The sequence below is a fragment of the Crocuta crocuta genome, unplaced genomic scaffold (assembly GCF_008692635.1).
Source record: "Crocuta crocuta isolate KB4526 unplaced genomic scaffold, BGI_CrCroc_1.0 scaffold1122, whole genome shotgun sequence".
Taxonomy (NCBI): Eukaryota; Metazoa; Chordata; class Mammalia; order Carnivora; family Hyaenidae; genus Crocuta; species Crocuta crocuta.
In genome coordinates, this window is record NW_027531302.1 from 276,801 (window position 1) to 296,888 (window position 20,088).

General features: G+C 33.0%; 1 long non-coding RNA gene across 6 annotated transcripts in view; it reads right to left on the reverse strand.

Annotated features, from left to right (window-relative positions):
• The window catches only part of LOC144237847 (uncharacterized), a 321,279-nt gene that overhangs the window by 136,252 nt on the left and 164,939 nt on the right, over positions 1-20,088 (reverse strand). For all 6 annotated transcript variants that reach the window (XR_013336947.1, XR_013336945.1, XR_013336946.1 and 3 more), the window contains one exon: positions 10,028-10,151. This is a non-coding gene — a long non-coding RNA (uncharacterized LOC144237847). The remainder of the gene's footprint in view (positions 1-10,027; positions 10,152-20,088) is intronic.

The following is a 20,088-nucleotide window of genomic DNA, read 5'->3' on the forward strand; positions in this document are numbered from 1 at the left end:
AATCAGGGATATTGACCTGTAATTTTCTTGTATCATACTTTTCTGGTTTTGGTATCAAAGTAATGCTGGCTTTGTAATATGAGAGTGGAAATGTGTTCCCCTCTATTTTTGAAAGAGCTTGAGAAGAATTGATAATTATTCTTTGAATGTTTGGTAGATTTACCAATGAAGCTGTCTAACCATGGGCTTTTATATGTTGAGAGGTTTCAACTGTAGATCAAATCTCCTTACTAATAATAGGTTTTTCAGATTTTCTGTCTATAATTCACTCTTGTAGCTGTATGTTTCTAATAATTGATCCCATTTCTTGTAGATTTTCAGATTTATTGGCATATAGTTCATAGTTTCTGACATAAAACTTTCTATTTTTATGGTATCAATTGTAAAGTCTCTTTAATTTCTGATTTGAGTCCTTTCTCTTTCATTCTTGGTGAGTCTAGCTAAAGATTTGTCAATTTTATCTTTTCAAAGAACCAGCTCTTAGTTTCATTGATATTTTACATTGACTTTTTAGTCATCATTTCATTTATTTGCATTCTGGTCCTTATTTTCTACCATATACTTTGAGCTTCATTTGCGTGCGTGTGTGTGTGTGTGTGTGTGTGTTGGGGGAAGTGGAGAGTTTGATTTGTTTTTGTTTTTTGTTCCTTGGAGTACAGTGTTAGGTTGTTTGAGATTTTTCCTGTTTATTGAACTAGGCATTAATCTCTATAAACCACCTCTAGAACTGTTTTTGCTGCAAAATGATAATATAGACATTATACAATAAGATATAACAACAGGGATGTTGCATCCATATTGGTTTGTGTACCAATCCTAAATTGGCTAATGATTAGTCTGGCAGTCAATTTTTCTCATATCTAAAATGAATGATGTTAAATTTTTAAGACTGTTATAAAAAATGTACACAATAAAGCATATATAGTTTCTAGCTTAGTGCTTAATCAGTAATGCAGTCAATAAATTGTGTGTGTGTGTGTGTGTGTGTGTCTAGATCTTCAGTAGAATCAGAATAGTAAACTGGATTTCTGACTGCTCTAGGATTAAGTAAATTAAGAGTTTTCATCCTGCACTTGATTACTGATACTTGATTAGGTATTTGTACACCAGAGTTGAGCTTTGTTCTTCATATTCAGATACAATCTATCACTCAGTGTCAGATTTAGCTCTGCCCTTTAAAATTCTATATAAGTGTATATGTCAGTCACATTTATGGAACTATTGTGTCTGATCAATTGCAAAGTGATCTTATAGGGTACATCCTGTTTAATCACTGTAATTTCAGTACTATGAAAAAGATATATTATTTGAGTAAAAGTGATTACCTTAATTTTAAAACATATTTATATTCTAGAGATAACTTATATTGAAAAACCCCTTTGTATTCTTTACACATTCAAGTTCTATTGGTTTGTATACATATTTATAAATATGCATATAGTATGTAATTGTATATAAATAATGTTAATATTAAATATTTTTAAAATAGAGAAACAGATAAAATATTAAAATAGTATTATTAACAATATATTTCTATTAGAAAAATATCCTTCAGTGCAAAAGTCTCTTTGACATTTAACCACTAATACCAAGTAAGATTACGGTGATTATCATATAGCATAACTAATTTTTGTTTTGGGGGATATTAGCTTTTATAATATCAAAATAGCACTTGGGACACCAGGGTGGCTCAGTCGGTGAACTGTGCAACTTCATTTCAGGTCATGATCTCATGGTTCATGGGTTCATGCCCCGTGTCAGGCTCTGTGCTAAAAGCTCAGAGCCTGGAGCCTGTTTAGGATTCTGTGTCTCCCTCTCTCTCTGCTCTTCCCCTGCTCATACTCTGTCTCCCTCTGTGTCTCAAAAATAAAAAAGTCAAAATAGTTCTTGAACAATTCTTTAAATTGCATATTTCCACATAAGTATTTCAAAAAAATTCTATTTTGAAACTTCACATCTTTTAAAAATGTTAACTTTTTGACATATCCATAAGTTGATAAATAATTTATCATTTATAATACCAATGACACACATATAAAAATAACAGTAATATGAAAAAGTGTGTTTTCCAAAACATATTTTATTCTCACTAATTAAATTTAACATATATTTTTAAAAACTGCCTGAAAAGATATTTCTTCATAATTTTGTCATTTTGGAAGTTTAAAATTTAAATAAAAAATTTAAAGTAATTTGCTAGAAACTGTCACTATTTTTGCTCTTGTAGAAGAAGAATTTGCAATATTTGTTTAAAGCAATGGCCCCTCGGAAATTTACTATAAGGAAAAATAAAACACATTACTAGAACTTTTTCTTTAATTATATGTTGCTACGCACCAAAGGGCAACTGAACTCATTAAATGTCTTATTTTTTACTTTATTCATCAGATATCTAGACATAGAGAAAGCATCAGAATTCTATCAAGTCTGACAGCATGATGAATCATTGCTTTTCTTTTACTTGCTTGCCACAAGATGTGTAGGCATAACACAGATAAATCATGGTGAATTCAATAGAATAAATATTTACAGGAACAAAAATCAGTGAAGGAAATATGTGAGTTTCAATAGCAATGGGACAAACAAGGTTGTTAATTAAAATTTATTAACAAATGATAAGGGTAATTCTCCTAATATACTTTAATTCAATATTCAGCATGGAATTATAGTGTAATATAAGAGAATTATTGACTATATGCAAAAAATAGTGGGCCACTTCTGTCATTTTTTTTTTCAACTGATTTGAAAAAAATCAAATTTTTTTCAAAATCAAGAAAAATCAAGAAAACTTGGAAAGAAAACTTGGAAAGAAAACTTGGAAGTTTTCTACCAAGTGAAAATTCTTTTCAAAAAATGGAGAAGTAACGAATAAATGTGTAAAAGGGTGCTTTAGTGTAAGGTAAGGAGATCAATACTAAATAGCAAGATTATATCAATAATGAATTCTCTAAATAACTGTTAATGGCTATCAACATTTTCAGTACTTAAAGAGATTTTTTGAGATTAATCCAAATAGTTTGCCAGAAACTCTTGAAGGAAATAGTTGAAGTGCTAAGCCTTGGGAGGAAAAATAATTCTTACTTCCTACTCACTATAAAAATCCAATTTATGCTTCTACTGGAAGATTATACAGAATATATACTTCAGATTATACAAAATAAAACTTCAGAAATTATTTCATCATTTTGAATATTAATTACATTACTGCCAAATTTCCAAATCTAAGGTGTAACAGCATATTTTTCTACAAGTGATTATGTAAAGTGAATGTATGTAAAAATATGACAAAAATATGTGTTAGAATAAAAACCTTGGTCAGGGGGCGCCTGGGTGGCTTAGTCGGTTGAGCATCGACTTTCGCTTAGGTCATCTCGCGGTTTGTGGGTTTGAGCCCCGCGTCGGGCACTGTGCTGACTGCCAGCTAAGAGCCTGGAGACTGTTTCTGTCTGTGACTCCCTCTCTCTCTGACCCTCCCCTGCTCACGCTGTCTCTCTCTCTCTCCTAGAAATAAATAAAAAATATTAAAAACAAAACAAAACAAAACCTTGGTCAGGTTCAGAAATGGTCAAATTTCTGTTCTTTGGGCATTGCATAACTCTTCAGATTCTGCTTCAGTGAACTTCAGTAACATCTTAATCAGCAGCAGCATCACCTCCACCACCATCACCACCATCAAATCTTTACATTAAAAGACTGAAGAGGAAAGTAGTCTTTATCTTACCTGCTGTTAAAGAAGATAAATGTAATAACTTGTCACTGCAATCCTTTCAACAATATCTTTTATATTGAAAAGTAAGCCAAAAGTAAGACTTGTGCTCTTTTACCAATAGCAAGAGAATATAGATGACTGTTTATAGTGTGAACGTGAAGTAGAATGACCTCTGAAAGAATCTAGAAGATTTTTGTGCTCAGAAACTACTATACGCATGGAACAAGTTCAAATTTTTAAAAACCTGTCTACCAAAGCTTTAGTAATATAATTATAATAACTATCTCAAATTTTAGATGTACTCATGTATCCCACCAATTCAGTATCCCCTGTTGATATAATGACAATGATAAATAATTGACCTTAATTCTCAAACACTTAGCATTTGGCCATAATATATACTTGGGTCCCTTCTTAAAATGTGACATCTTATTAAAGCCTTAACTCCCATCCACAACTATATGGCCAACAAATTTTGAACAAATCAAGAAAGAATATCCAGTGGAAAAAAATAGTCTTTTCAAATGGTGTCAGGAAAACTGGACAGCAACATGCAAAAGAATGATACTTCATCACTTTCATACAAAATACACAAAGATAAATTCAAAATGGATGGAAGACCTAAATGTGAGACAGGAAACCAACAAAATCCTAGAAAAGAATACAGGCAACAACTTCTTTGACTTCAGCTGTAGCAACTTCTTACTGGACACATTTCCAGAGGCAAGGGAAACAAAAGCAAAAATATATATTGGGACTTCATCAAGATAAAGAGCTTCTGAACAGTGAAGGAAACAATCAACCAAACTAAAAGTCAGTCTATGGAATGGTAAAAGATATTTGCAAATGAGATATCTGATAAAGGGTTAGTTTCCAAAATTTATGAAGAATTTATCAAACTTGACACCCAAAAAGCAAATAATCCAGTTAAATGGGCAGAAGACATAAACAGACATTTTTCCAAAGAAGATATCCAGATGCTCAACATCATAAAAAGATGCTCAACATCACTTATAAGGGAAATACAAATCAAAACTGATAAGATACTACCTCACACCTGTCAGAATGGCTAAAATTAACAACACAGGAAACAGCAGGTGTTGGTGAGGATATGGAGAAAGGGGAAACCTTAAGAGGTTTTTTGCATTTCCCACCACTGTTGGTGGGAATGGAAACTGGTATAGCCTCTAAGGAAAACAGTGTGGAGGTTTCTCAGAGAGTTAAAAAATAGAACTACCGTAAAACCTACCAGTTGTACTACTAGGTTTGAAAAATACAAAAATACAGTTTTGAAGGGGCATATGCACCCTGATGTTCATAGCAGCATTATGTACAATAGCCATTATGGAAAGAGCCTAAATGCCTTTCACTGATGGATGGATAAAGAAGAGTCAGTATATATATACATACTGTATATGTTTGTACATATATATGTATATACATATACATACACACACACACAATGGAATAGTACTCAGTCATCAAAAAGAACGAAATCTTGCCATTGGCAATGATGTGGATGGAGCTACAGTGTATTATGCTAAGCAAAATAAGTCAGAGAAAGAAAAATACCATAATATGTTGCTTACACATGGGATTTAAGAAACAAATGATGAATATAGGGGAAGGGGAAAAAAGAGGGAAGCAAACCATAAGAAAGTCTTAACTATAGAGAATAAACTAAGGGTTGATGGAGGGAGGTGAATGGGGAATGGGCTAAATGTATGATGGGTATTAAGGAGGCACTTGTGATGAGCACAAGGTGTTATATTTAAATGATAAATCACTAATTTCTACTGAAACCAATATTATACTTTATGTTAACTAAAATTTAAATGAAAATTTGAAACAAAACAAAAATACCTGGAGCTGAATCATGAAAAAATAAATTATTTAAACCTCCACTCCTTTTTCCTAAGATACTATACATTTCCTCTGATGACAAATAAGATCTATTTAATTTTGTTTATCAGGCTGATTTATTCAAATGGGATAGTGGAAGTGACTAAACATGAATATATCTAGAAAAACCTGGATCCTTCTATGCTGATTTGAAAAATATTACAGCATACCTAAAACTCATGGAGGCTATAAGTGTCCTGTTAGATCTTAAACCTAAGGTGAAGTGTAACACGCACTGGCAACATGATTTCTTTCGAAGGTACCAAATGCTTAAGGACAAGTATAATTATTCTGCCACTTAGCCAGAAATTATGAATCTTATACTAGGTGACTTTGAAAAGTGTGTTGGATTGTTTTGATCAAAGTAATTGTTCATGAATAAATCTGAGAACCATTAACGTTGAATTTGTTTGTTTTATGTCTTATCTTTCTCACTGCTTTCCAGGAAGAATAATTATAAAATTCATTAATAAATAACATTGCTTATCTGTTCTAAATACAAATGCTTGCATTCAGTGTTGGATAGAAATTGCCTTGAATGTGGTTAAGTCCAAAGAATATATAATAATTAGTTAAACCTCTTACATATTTGTAAACTGAACGGTACTTATTGGATGTTCTAGCATGGAAGAGGCAACGTGGCTTATGTAATTTACAATGATGAATTAAATTATAATATCTCAATATTTACAAAGAATGAAGAGTGTTCTGGGAAAGGAAAATCCAATTATTAAAATACTTTTATCAGTTGAAATAATATTTACCAACTATTTTATTTACAAGTAGATTTTACTCATGCTTATTTCATTTTTATAGGAGTCTGTCAAGTCCTTTTCTAACATATTTAGACAGTCTGCTTTTTTGCCATGTGTTATTCTCACTGTTTTTAGTGATTTAGTAATCACACACACATAGACACACAGTAGCTCTCACCTTCAGAGGATCTTTATAAAAGCAAACCATCCCTATTTTAAAATATTTTCAGTATTCTAATAATAGCAGATGGGGGTGCCTGGGTAGCTCAGTTAGTTAAGCGCCCAACTTCAGCTCAGGTCATGATCTCATAGTTTGTGGGTTCAAGCCCTACACTGGGCTCTGTGCTGACAGCTCAGAGCCTATACCTGCACTGGATTCTGTGACTCCCTCTCTCTGACCCTGCCCCACTGACACTCTGTCTCTGTCTTTAAAAAATAAACAAACATTCTAAAAAGTTAAAAATAATCGCAGATGTACTATCCCAAATAAAATTAGAAAAAAAAATAGAAATAAGAAGGAACTTGAAAGAGAAAAGAAACCTAAAATTAATTTTATGGTAGGAATAGGGTACAGCTTTCACTTACTTTTTACATTTTTAATAATGCAATTTAAATATAGAAGCATATGTAAAGCATACTAAGTTCTGAGAATTTGAGTCTTACCACTTGGTAAGAGCAAGGATTTGAGATTTGGGTAGAAGAATAAGATGTCTTGAAAGATGCATAAGATCAAAGAAAAAAATCTATATATGTAATATATATGAATATTGCTTATGCAGTCCATTTTGTCCTAAGATGGAGTTATTTGGATGGTTTAATTGAGCTAAACTTTTCTAATCTTAATTGCCAGCAGAAACATTGGTCCTTGTATATAAGTGAAAGTAGAATGGGTGACTCTACCAGCATCCTGGGAACAGAATTAAGATGTTTATGGTTATATTTTAGTATCCACAGGATATTTTGGATGTATAGGAATAGAAGTATATGAGATAATTGGATACTGTATGAGATAATGAGATAACAGAACTATAGGAGTTAATATTAAAATAAAAGTCCTCAAGAGATTTTCAAAAATTATAACTGTAGGGATTCAGGAGGCTGTAGGGATTTAGTTTCTTTGCAAAGGAAAATAGTAGTTAAAGTTTAAATTGACTTTCTTATAAATTTCCTTATATTCTGTTACATTTTATCTTGTTTTAAATATTATTCAATTTTATATTCCTAGATGGAAAACTTTCAGTCCACCACCTACATACTAACCTTTTCTTTTCACTAACTTACTCATCTCAGAAATACATATCACTAGCCAATTGCTCAAATAAAAGAAAATATTGAGTCATTGTTTTGCTTCCCAAATTCATATCTCCACATATGGATTATTCTTTGAACTCAAAACCAGTGTCCAATTGAAACTTCTGCAATGGAAGACAGGTTCCATATCAGTAATGTCCAATATGGTAGGCAGTAGTACCATGTCCTATTTAGCTCTTGAAATCTAGCTAGTCTAAATGATAAACTGATTTTAATTGTAATTTAATTTAAATTTAAACAGCCATATGTGGTTAGTGGTGACCATATTGGACAGCACAGCTCTATACATATATAGTCAACTAATTTATATCTCATTTTAGACATGTTACAAGAACCTTAATTTTTTAAAGTTTATTAATTTTGAGAGCACATGAGCAGGGGAGGGATAGAGAAATAGGGGAAGAGAGAGAGAATCCCAAGCCGGCCCCATGCTGTTAGTGTAGAGCCTTACATTGGGTTCCATCTCATGAATCACAAGATCATGAACTGAGCCAAAATCAAGATTCCTATGCTTAAACCGACTGAGCCACTCAGGTGTCCTGAACCTTAAATTTAATATCCACTGGACTCAGGGCTCTTGATTTTCTAGGCCTGTTTACCAACTTGTTCCCTTTAATTTTCCTATATAAAATTTGTCATTACCATTCTTTGTCTCTTTACATCATTAAAATTTTATAGCACTATCAATCACTCTATCTTATATTCTAGTAGATTATGTATTCTACCTGTTTCTTGATTATAATGTAAGGAACATGAAGAAGGGATCTTACCTATCTTTATCATCACCCTATCCATATATTCTAGAAGAATGTTATCACATAATAATCCTTCAATATCTTGCAAATGTGTGAATGAATTAATAATTCATGTTTGAGAAAAATCACTATACTAGAGTCATAGACCAACAGTGCTGTGACTAAGCCAAGAAGTTTGTAGCTAGACAAACTTAAATTGTATTGTATTAAACTTAATTGTATTGGATCTTCCTTTTATGAGTAATCTATCCTCAGGAAAATGACTAATTTAGCCTGTTTCCTCTTATGTACAAATAGATTATAAAAACACCTAATTTATAAAGTTAGTGTCAGGATAATATAAAGCTTGTGTATGGCATATAGTCAATAAATGTTGACCATAATAAGAATAGTAATAATATTGTTATTTCAGATTTAACTTTGATATAATGGATATCTTCCACCTAGATTTCTTTTCTTGGATCTGTTTATTCATCTGCTCTGTGATGCAGTTGGATGTTATAATGTCTGTTTTTAGAACTAGCAAACTTCCACAATTCTGAATATGATTTCCTTCTCTAGTGCGTATTTCAGATGAACTAAAATTGTGCTAAATATGAATATGCAATAAAATACATACTTTCTCCCATTCAGTATATCTGATCAGTATTTTAGAAAAATGACATTTCTCTCCTCTTCAGTTGAAAACACCTCAAGGAATCACAATATTGACCATTTATAGTAATCAATTATATAGGTTTGCTTTGCTAAGTTTAAATTTCAGATTATTGGCATTATCAGTTTTGCCTTAAATTTTGTCATATTTTACTTTTTGAAAATTGTGTCTCCTTGACCAATTTAACTTCGAAAACAAAAAACCAGGAAGACATGGTCTTATCTGAGTGCGAACTAGAAGACACTGTAATGTTATCTAATGATTTTAAGTGGCATCTTTATAAGCAGCACAACATTGCCAATAAATAAAAAGTAAAATGGCCCAAAATTCTGCCACACAAAATGTGTTACTTTCAGAAAGCAGTGAAAGAAAAGTACATCTGGAGGAAAAAAGATAATGGCTTTGTCTTGGACTGAGCAGTAGAAACCCTAACTGCTGCACATGTCCATTAATCATCAAGTTAGAGTAGCAGGATCTGGCAGTTGGATAGAATGGACTTTTGCTTTAAAAATCTGTCAATTTAAAATGCAATAACAACAAAAAAAATCAATAATAATACATTTAAATTCAAAGAGTCATCACAGCACTGCAATAGCAATCAGTCATATTTACCAAGGCTATGTATATAATAATCCTCCTGATCCCTATATAATTACTAGCTTTGCCTCTTGAATTATCAACAGCTCTCATGGCTTATTGCCTCATACTTGCTTAATAAGCATCTGCAATCAATAATCTTGCCACAGTTCAAGAGGCAACCAGCCAGTCAGGCTCAGGGTGTAAATGCTGCAGAAGTGATCATCACATCGGTGTGAAAGACCAGGAGGTGGCTGTGCTAATGGGAGATGCATGAGGTAAAGATATAATTTAGAAAATTTGTTTACCAGAATGTGTAGATCTTGCCGTGGCTGCTGGTGTCTAAGCTACGTCAAACAGTTACCTTTGAAAGACACGTCTTCATATCCTTCCCAGAGGTGTTTTTATGGTGATCATCTCCAGCAGTTGTCTTCTAGATCTTGCTATCAACATAACACGTGTAGTTCTTCTGAAATGCTTTTATCCAACTGAAAAGCAAACAGTTATTTTCTTCATTCACATGTTATATGATGGAGAATAGGAATTTATATGCAAATTTGAGTGTTGGTGACACTTTGATGATAAGAGTTTAAGGACCAATTGTAGTTGTCAAAAATGTTTGAAAACCCCTATGAAAGCTATTCACATGAAAAATGAAATTGAAAATTCCAATAGAGAAAATGTTTTGTATGGATAGCAACATATTGCTCTTTTCATTCAGTCTACTGAATTAGAAAGATTCCCATATTTCTGTAAAAGGGATAACTGGAAACACCATCATCAGGACAATATCATTAATTTTTAACTTGTAAATATTAACTCTGCTCTTAGTGTTATTAAACTTAAAATTCACCCTTTATCCATAACTTCCGAGACACATAGAAAATACAAAAAACTGCATTTGTTCCCAAAGTATTTGTATTACATTGATAACACAGAAAAAGCAATCACTTTAAAAAAAGTGCAGGAGTGCTTATTTTATATTCTTTCTTGGATTAAATTTTGTTTTGGTTTTCTACATTTTTTATTGAAGTAGGGTTGACACACATGTTACATTTATTTTAGGTATACAACACAGTGACTTGACATCTCTATACATTTTGTTATGTTCACAAGTGTAGCTACCATCTGGCAGCTACACACATATATAATGTGCACACACATATAATGTACACACATACACACATATATATAATGTGAGTTGACATCTCTATACATTATGTTATGTTCACAAGTGTAGCTACCATCTGGCAGCCTACAGTGCTATTACTGTAATTAGATAGACAGATGATTGATAGATAGATAGATGATAGATAGATAGATAGATAGATAGATAGATAGATAGAAATATATATATCATGTCTTCATTATCTCTTTCTTTATAGATGTACACTTGAGTTGCTTCCATAACTTAGCATAAATAATGCTGCAGTAAACATAGGGGTGCATATATCTTTTTGAATTAATGTTTTTATTTTCTTTGGGTAAATACCCAGTGTTAGAACTACTGGATTATATGGTAGTTCTCTTCTTATTTTCTTGAGGACCCTCCAAACTGTTTTCCATAGTATTACCCCAATTCCCACCAACAGCACCACAAGGATTCCTTTTTCTCCACATTCTTGCCAATACTGTCTTCTTGTATTTTTGATACTACCCATTCTGACTGGTGTAAGGGGATATCTCATTGTGGTTTTGACTTCACTGATTATGAGTGAAGTTTAGCATCTTTTCACTTTTTTGTTGGCCATTTGTATGTCTTCTTTGAAAAAAAAGGTCTGTTCATCTCCTCTGTCCATTTTTAAATCACAATTCTTTTTTTTTCTTTGGTATTGGGTTGTATAAGTTCTTTATATATTTTAGATATTAATCCCTTATTAAATATATCATTTGAAAATACTTTCTCCCATTCAGTAGGCAGCCTTCTTGCTCTGTTGGTTTCCTTTGGTGTGCAAAAGCTTTTTATTTTGGTGTAGTACCAATAGTTTATTTTTTCTTTTGTTTCCCTTGCTTGAGGAGAAATATCTGGAAAAAAAAAAAGTGTTACTAAGGACAATGCCAAAGTGATTACCACTTACATTTTATTCTCTGAGTTTTATGGTTTCAGGTCTTGTATTGAAATCTTTAATATATTTTGAATTTATTTTTGTGTGTAAGAGAGTGGTCCAGTTTCCCCAGCATCATTTATTAAAGAGAACTTCCTGTACCCTTCTATATTCTTACTTCCTTTGTTGTAGGTTAATTGACCATATAAGCATGGGTTTACTTCTGTTCTGTTGATCTATAGGTCTTTTTTGTGCCAATACCATCCTGGTTTGGTTACTATAGCTTTATAGTGTATCTTGAAATCTGAGATTGTGAAACCTCTAGTTTTGTTCTTCTCAAGATTGCTTGGGCTATTTGGGGTCTTTTGTGATTCCATATGAATTTTACGATATTTTTTGTTCTATGAAAAATGCTCTAGGTATTTTGATAGGGATTGCATTGAATATGTAGATTGCTTTGGGGAGTATGAATCTTTTAATTATTTTCTTCCAATCCATGAGCATGAAATCTTTGCATTTGTTTGTGTTATCTTAATTTCTTTTATTAATGTTTTATCTTTTACCTCCTTGGTTAAGTTTATTTTTACGCATTTTATTTTGTTTGGTACAATTATAAATGGATTATTTTCATAATTTCTTTCTGCTATTTCATTATTTGTGTATAGAAGTACAACACATCTCTGTATATTAATTTTGGTCTTAATTTATTAAGATCTATAACTTAACTGATTTCATTCATTCTAATGGTTTCTTGGTGGAGTCTTTAGAACTTTCTACTTATAGTAGTATGCTTTAAGCAAAATGAGATAATTTAACCTATCAATTTGAATGCCTTTTATTTCTTTCTTGTCTGATTGCTGTGGATAGGACTTTCAGTACTATTTTGAATGAAAGTGATGAGAATGGACATCCTTGTCTTGTTCCTGATCTTAAAGAAAAAGCTCTCAGTTTTTCATCATTGAACATGCTGTTGGCCGTGGGTTATTCCTATATGGCCTTCCTTATGTTGTGGGTTTAGGGGGATCATACTCCTTTATTAAGAGTTTTTATCAGGAATGGATGTTAAATTTTGTCAAGTGCTTTTTCTGCATATTGAGATGATCATATGATTTTTATTCTTCATTTTGTTAATGTGACCTATCACATTGATTTACAGGTATTAAATTGTATATCTAGAATAAATTGCACTACATCATGGTGAATGATCCTTTTTATGTACTGTTGAATGTGATTTGCTAATATTTTGTGAGCACTGAAGTACATTTTAAATCAATTTTAGCAAAGTGCAATATTGCAGAATGGTTGCTAGTTCAGAATTGGAATGTGCCCCCAGGTATTGGTTGGGATTTCTTCTAGGGCTTCTTACCCATGAGATCTGAGCAGAATTCTTCCTGCTATGCTAAAGATCTTCTCAAGCCTTAAGGGAGCCTTTATTAAAGAAGGGCTTAGTGTGATCACCTTTTCATGTGGTAAGGAATTGAAGGGTAGGGGAGTGTTGCCGATTCTCACCACCAGGAATAAAACAAAGGATACAAGTAAATTAGGGCAAATGATTTTCATTACAGAGTACTATCAGGACTATACATTTTATAAAATTGATCAAGATTTACAGTAGTTTCTAAATGGTACTTTATTTGTTGTCCTATACCTTTTGGTAATTCTTCAGAGTACTAACATTTTATTTTAGTAATTTTGGGGAAGGAAAATAGAAAATTGACAAAAGAAAATCTCAGATTTTTGGAGAAGATATAATTCAAGTGTTGGATGAAAAGAATCAGTGGAAGCAGCAATGACTCCCTGGGGTTTGTTAATAAGGTGATAAGAAAATTTAGGGTTTTATGTTAGGATAACACTTGGCTATTATATTAAAAAGGAGATATTCACATGTGCTTTAGAACTAGAGTAAACCTAGCAAAAAAAAAAAATATTGTCATTGTTTGCAACAATTGGCTCCTTATATTTCATGTATATAAGGGCAGCTCCATTTTAATATTTTACTATCTCAGACTCAAAATACCTAGTACCAAATTTCTCAGTGTTTCTCTTTCCATTTTTTTCTTATTTCCAAAATTTTGACAGGATTATATTTTTTCACTGTTAGAAAATATATGTTCTTAGCAATTTTATTATGAAAATAACTATTGAAATATATACCTAAAAGTGCATAACTAAAAGTTTTATTCATTTAAACTGGGGTTCAAAGTCCTATTTCTTAAATTTTCTGTAAGATGACTATGATTAAATATTGTGGCTTTTAGGGGCGCCTGGGTGGTTCAGTCAGTTAAGCGTATGGCTTCGGCTCAGGTCATTATCTCGTGGTTCATGGGTTTGAGCCCCGCATCCGGCTCTGTGCTGACAGCTAGCTCAGAGCCCAGAGCCTGTTTCAGATTCCATGTCTCCCTCTGTCTCTGACCTTCCCCTGCGATCTCTCTCTCTCTCTCAGAAACAAATAGAACATTAAAAAATTGTGGCTTTTAATATAATAAACTGGAAGAAAAAATAAGCAAAGTACACTCATCTGTATCATTACCTTTTAACCAAAACTGAAAAAAAATCTCCCAATGACTACATGTGTCTGTGTAGCCAATTATGTTGGCACTAAGTCATGCTACTTTAATTTTCCTGCGCTTGTAATAAAACCTTTAAGTTAAATATAATACCTTTATGATGCATTCAGTCACACAAAAGGAAAAGTAGTGTTCTGTACAGAATAATGTATAGTTAAGCGGCTGAAAAGAAGTAGAAGAGTTGAGGTGTGCTGTGCCATACAATTATAGAAACCTCCAAAAAATTTTTAAAAGTTTAATGTTTCTTACTTTATTTCTGAGAGAGAGAGATAGGCAGCGTGAGCAGAGAAAGGTCAGAGAGAGAGGGAGACAGAATCTGAAGCAGGCTCTAGGCTCTGAGCTAACCATCAGCACAGAGCCCCACTCGAACCCACAAACAGTGAGATCATGACCTGAGCCGAAGCTGGACGCTCAACCGACTGAACCACCCAGGCGCCCAGAAACCTCCAAAATTAAAAAACCCCATGATGAAATACTTATTATCAGTCATATCGGCAGCAGTGATTTTCAAATATCATTCATCATATTAATGCTGTGAATTTGAATATGTTAAGATTTGTATTCATATTTGACATATACACATGATTTGATATACTATTCTTCAAAAGCTATAAATGTTGCATTTGTGCATACTTAAGTAATATTATAAGAAAATAGTCAATACTAGATGTTCACATATTATTCAGGTTAGAGAAACACTGCTGTAATAGTACTACTGAATGTATAAAGAGTATAGGTGTTCCTTAAAGCCCTAAAGTTCAAGAAATAGAGCCAACATATCTAGCATTTTCTCCCACTAGAACATTTCATAAGAACTATCATTTATCTAAACTCAGTGTTTTCTAACACCTTAGGTATATTTCCTGTGTTTGCATCTATATTCACTGCTTACTCTCTTCACTGGAATTGCTCTCTGCTTGTATCCTCACTGACTTTACTTGACAAAATATTTCAACTAACATCTTGTCTCCACTCCTGATTTACTGTAATATATATTCTTCTGAAAGTATTATTTGTTGCTTGACACGTTTACTTTACTTATTCATATATAACTACATCAGTGTATCCTATGTCATTCATATCATTATATAATGATATGTTATATATAAACTTTTTTTCTGGCACTGCCCCCAAATCTAGAAGCTCCTTGAAGACAACTTAGAACACAGTGCTTTACAAACAGACGGTGTAACATACACATTTATTTAAATGCACATCAAGTAAGAAATCTAACAAGGGTCAGTGCATGCCAAACCTCCATTGTAGATGCATATGACCAATAAAAGGGAGACCTGCTTGGGGGCATTTAAGGGGAAAATCTTCAAAGAAAGTCCTATCATCTCCTTACATAAACATCATTCAGTCCCCACAGAGTGAAGGATCCATTCTTCATTAAGGATTAATACACACATGGTCTTTTCTTGTCTCCCTTCACTTAGCATAGTGTTTTTTAGGTTCATCCATGTTGTAGCATGTATTGGTACTTCGTCCCTTTTTGTGGCTATATAACGAATAAAACCTCACTGTATAGATAAATCAAATTTCATGTATCCATTTGTCATTTGATAGACATTTGGGTTTTCTTCACCTTTATTATGCAGAAGTTATTTTGCATGGACATAGGTTTTAAATCTCTTGGACATATACTTAAGAGCAGAATTGTTGGATCAAATAAATACCACATTTAAAATTTGAAGAAAAGCCAGAGAGTTTCCCAAATGGCTACTCCATTTTACATTTCAATAAGGAGTGTATGAGAATGTATTTGCCTTTTTAAAGAGATTTTAATTTTTAAAAATTATTACTATATCCATTATAGTAGGTGTAAGGTATTATCACTTTATGGCTTTGACATACATCTCTCTAATAACTGATGATATTTAGCATATCTTCATCTGCTCATCAGTCATCTGTATATCTTTCTTGGATAAAGGAAGAAATACATTGTGCATTTTTAGTTAGGTTGTCTTTTAATTATTGAATTATAAGAATTATCTAAATATTCTGGATACCATACACTTATCCACTATATATTTTGCAAAATTTTCTTGCAATTTGAGGACTGTCTTTTTATCTTCTTGATATTGTCCTTTGAAGCACAAAAGCCATGTTTATCTGCTTTTGTTGGCTTGTGCTTTTTATGTCATGTCTGAGAAACCGCTGCTTAACACAAAATCACAAAGATTTACACCTATTTTTTCTTCTAAGAATTTTATAATTTTAATTCTTGGACTTAGGGCTTTCACTCAATGTTTAATTAAAATTTGCATATAGCGTAAATAAGGCATCCAAATTACATCCTTTGAATGCAGATAAAGAGTTTTCTCAACACCATTTGTTGAAAAAAAAATCTAATGAAACTTCTCAGCATTTCTGTTGAAAATTAAATGATCATAGATGTATACAACTTTTAGACTCTCAATTATATTTCATTGAACAATATGTTTATCTTTATTCCAGTAGAATAAAATCTTCATTGCTAATAGCTTTGTAGTAAGTTTTTAAATAAGGAGTTTTAGTCCTCTAACATGGTTATTCTTTATCAAATTCTTTAGCTACTATGCGTTTGTGCATTTTCATATGAATTTCTGGATTACCCTGCCAGTTTTTACAGAGGTCAAATGAAATTCTGATAGATATGGCATTGAATCTATAAATCAATTTGGGAGTATAACCCTAACAGTAGTAACTCTTCCAATCATTGAACATGTGATGTCTTTCTACTTATTTAGATCTTAATTTTTTTATCTGCCTTGTTTTTGCATACATGTTATACATTTGTTAAATTTTTTCATAAAGGTACTGTTTTTGATGCTATAGTAAATTGAATTAATTTTATCTTTAGTTTGCTAGTGTAGAGAAATACAATTAACCTTTTTTTACGTTTATTTATTTTGAGAGACAGAGCGAGTGGGGGAAGGGCAGAGAGAGAGGGAGAGAGAATCCCAAGCAGGTGAAGCCCGATGTGGGGCTTGAACTGACAAAGTGGGAGATCATGACATGAGCTAAAACCAAGAGACTGACATTTTGCCAACTGAGCCACCCAGAGCCCCTAGAACTACAATTAACTTCTATATCTTGTGTCTTTCAACTTTGCAGAGCTTGTTTACTAGTTCTAATTATGTGTATATATGTGTGTATATTTTCATGTTTGTATATGTGAATTTCTTAGCAACTTCAGTATACAATATAATGTAATCTGCAAAAGGACATAGTTCTACTTTTTCCTTTTCAATTTGAATACCGTTTTTTTCTTTTCCTTCCCAATTGCCTGGCTAGAATCCTCAGTACAATTTTGACTATCTTTGCTTGTTTCAAAGAGGCAAAGCTTATAATCTTTCATCATTATACTATTAACTGCATTGATTTTTTTGTTTTGTTTGTTGTTGTTTTTGTTTGTGTGTGGATGACCTCTATCAGGTTGAGAAAGTTCCCTTATTTATACCTAGTTTGTCGTGTGTGTGTTTAATCATCAAAGATGCTGAATTTCGTTAAATACTTTTTCTATACCAATTGAGATGATCCTTTTTTTCTCTTTTATTATATTAGCATGTGTAGTACATTTATCAGTTTTTTGTGTGTTGGACTACCCTAGTATTCCTGGGATAAATCCCAGTAAGTCATGTCGCTTAACCCTTTTATATATTTTCAAATTTGGTTGGCTACTTTGAGGATTTAGGGATTTACCTTCACAAGAGATATTGGTCTGTAGTTTTCTTTATAATGTCTTCATCTGATTTTAGTAATAGAGTGATATTTACACCATGGTATCAGCTCTCTTTTTTTTTCTTAAATAGTTTATTGTCGAGTTGGTTCCATATAACACCCTGTGCTCATCCCCACAAGTGCCCTCCTCCATGCCCATCCCCCCCTTCCCCTCTCCGCCACCTGTATCAGCCCTCAGTTCTCAGCATTCAAGAGTGTCTCATAGTTTGCCTCCCTCCCTCTCCCCAAGTATTTTTCCCCTTCTTCTCCCGCATGGTCTTCCGTTAACTTCCTCCTAGTCTACCTAGTCATGGAAACATCTGATTTCTGTCCTTCTCTGGCTGGCTTACTTCGCTCAGCATAACACCCTCAAGTTCCATCCATGTTGCTACACATGGCCAGATTTCATTCTTTCTCATTGCCATGTAGTATTCCATGGTATAGATGAACCACATCTTCTCGATCCATTCGTCAGTTGATGGACACTTAGGCTCTTTCCATGTTTTGGCGATTGTTGAGAGTGCTGCTATGAACATTGGTGTACATGTGCCCCTATGCATCAGCACTCTTGTATCCCTTGGGAAAATTCCTAGCATTGCTATTGCTGGGTCATAGGGGAGTTCTATTGTTATTTTCCTGAAGAACCTCCACAGTGTTTTCCAGAGGGGCTGCACCGGTTTACATTCCCACCAACAGTGTGAGAAGGTGCCCATTTCTCTACATCCTCGCCAGCATCTAAGTCTCCTGATTGGTTCATTTTAGCCACTCTGACCAGTGGTGAGGTGGTATCTCAGTGTGGTTTTGATTTGTATTTCCCTGATGAGGAGGGATGCTGAGCATCGTTTCATGTGTCTGTTGGCCATCTGGATGTCCTCTTTGGAGAAGTGTCTGTTCATATCTTCTGCCCATTTCTTCACTGGGTTGTTTGTTTTTCGGGCGTGTAGTTTGGTGAGTTCCTTATAGATTCTGGATATTAACCCTTTATCTGATATGTCATTTGCAACTATCTTTTCCCATCCCATCAGTTGCTTATTAGTTTTATGGATTGTTTCCTTTGCCGTGCAGAAGCTTTTTTTTAATCTCGATTAGGTCCTAATAGTTCATTTTTACTCTTGATATCCTTGCCTTTAGGTATGTGTCAAGAAAGAAATTGCTGCGGTGGAGGTCAAGGAGGTTGTTTCCGGCTTTCTCCTCTAGGGTTTTGATGGTTTCCTGTCTCACATTCAGGTCCTTGATCCATTTTCAGTTTATTTTTGTGTATGGTGTGAGACAGTGATCTAGTTTCATTCTTCTGCATGTTGCTGTCCAGTTCTCCCAGCACCATCTGTTAAAGAGGCTGTCTTTTTTCCATTGGATACTCGTTCCCACTTTGTCAAAGATTAGTTGGCCTGAGCTCTCTTTTCTTGATATTTTGAAAGAGTTTGTGAAGAATCAATATTAATTATTCTTAAATATTTGGTGAAATTCACTAGAGAAGCAATCGAGCATGAGATTTTCTTTGTGGGAAGTATTTTGATTACTAGTTCAATTTCTGTACCTCCTGTAGTCCTATTCAGATGTTTTATTTCTTTTGAATCAGTTTCAGTAGTTTTTATCTCTAAGAATTTGTCCATTTCACCGAGGTAATATAATTTGTTAGCATACAATTGTTGATAGTACTCTCCAACAATCCCTTTTGTTTCAGTAACCTCCTTTATTAAATTTCTGTGCTTAGGAAATTGTTTCTTCTCATGTCTTTGCTTCATTGTCAGTTTTGTGATTTGGTCACTTTAATTTCTGAAAGCTAATTTTGGTTTTGTTGCTATTCTGTAATATTATTTTGTTCTCTAATAACACATTTATCTTTTCAAATACTTATCAAATTTTTAAAATTCCTTTCTGTGGAAACTACAATATTTGAAAGCATTCGTATACATGTGTTGACAACTATTTTTTTTGCAAGCACAAGTTTAACTTCACCTTATAAATTTCATGATATGTATTTTTATCTTATAAAAATTATGTTTTTGTTTTCATGCATCTACACTTATGTCTAATTTTCCTTGTGATTTATTCTTTGATGTATTGTTTAAATTGTTGCTTAAGTTCCACGTTATTTTGACTTTTTC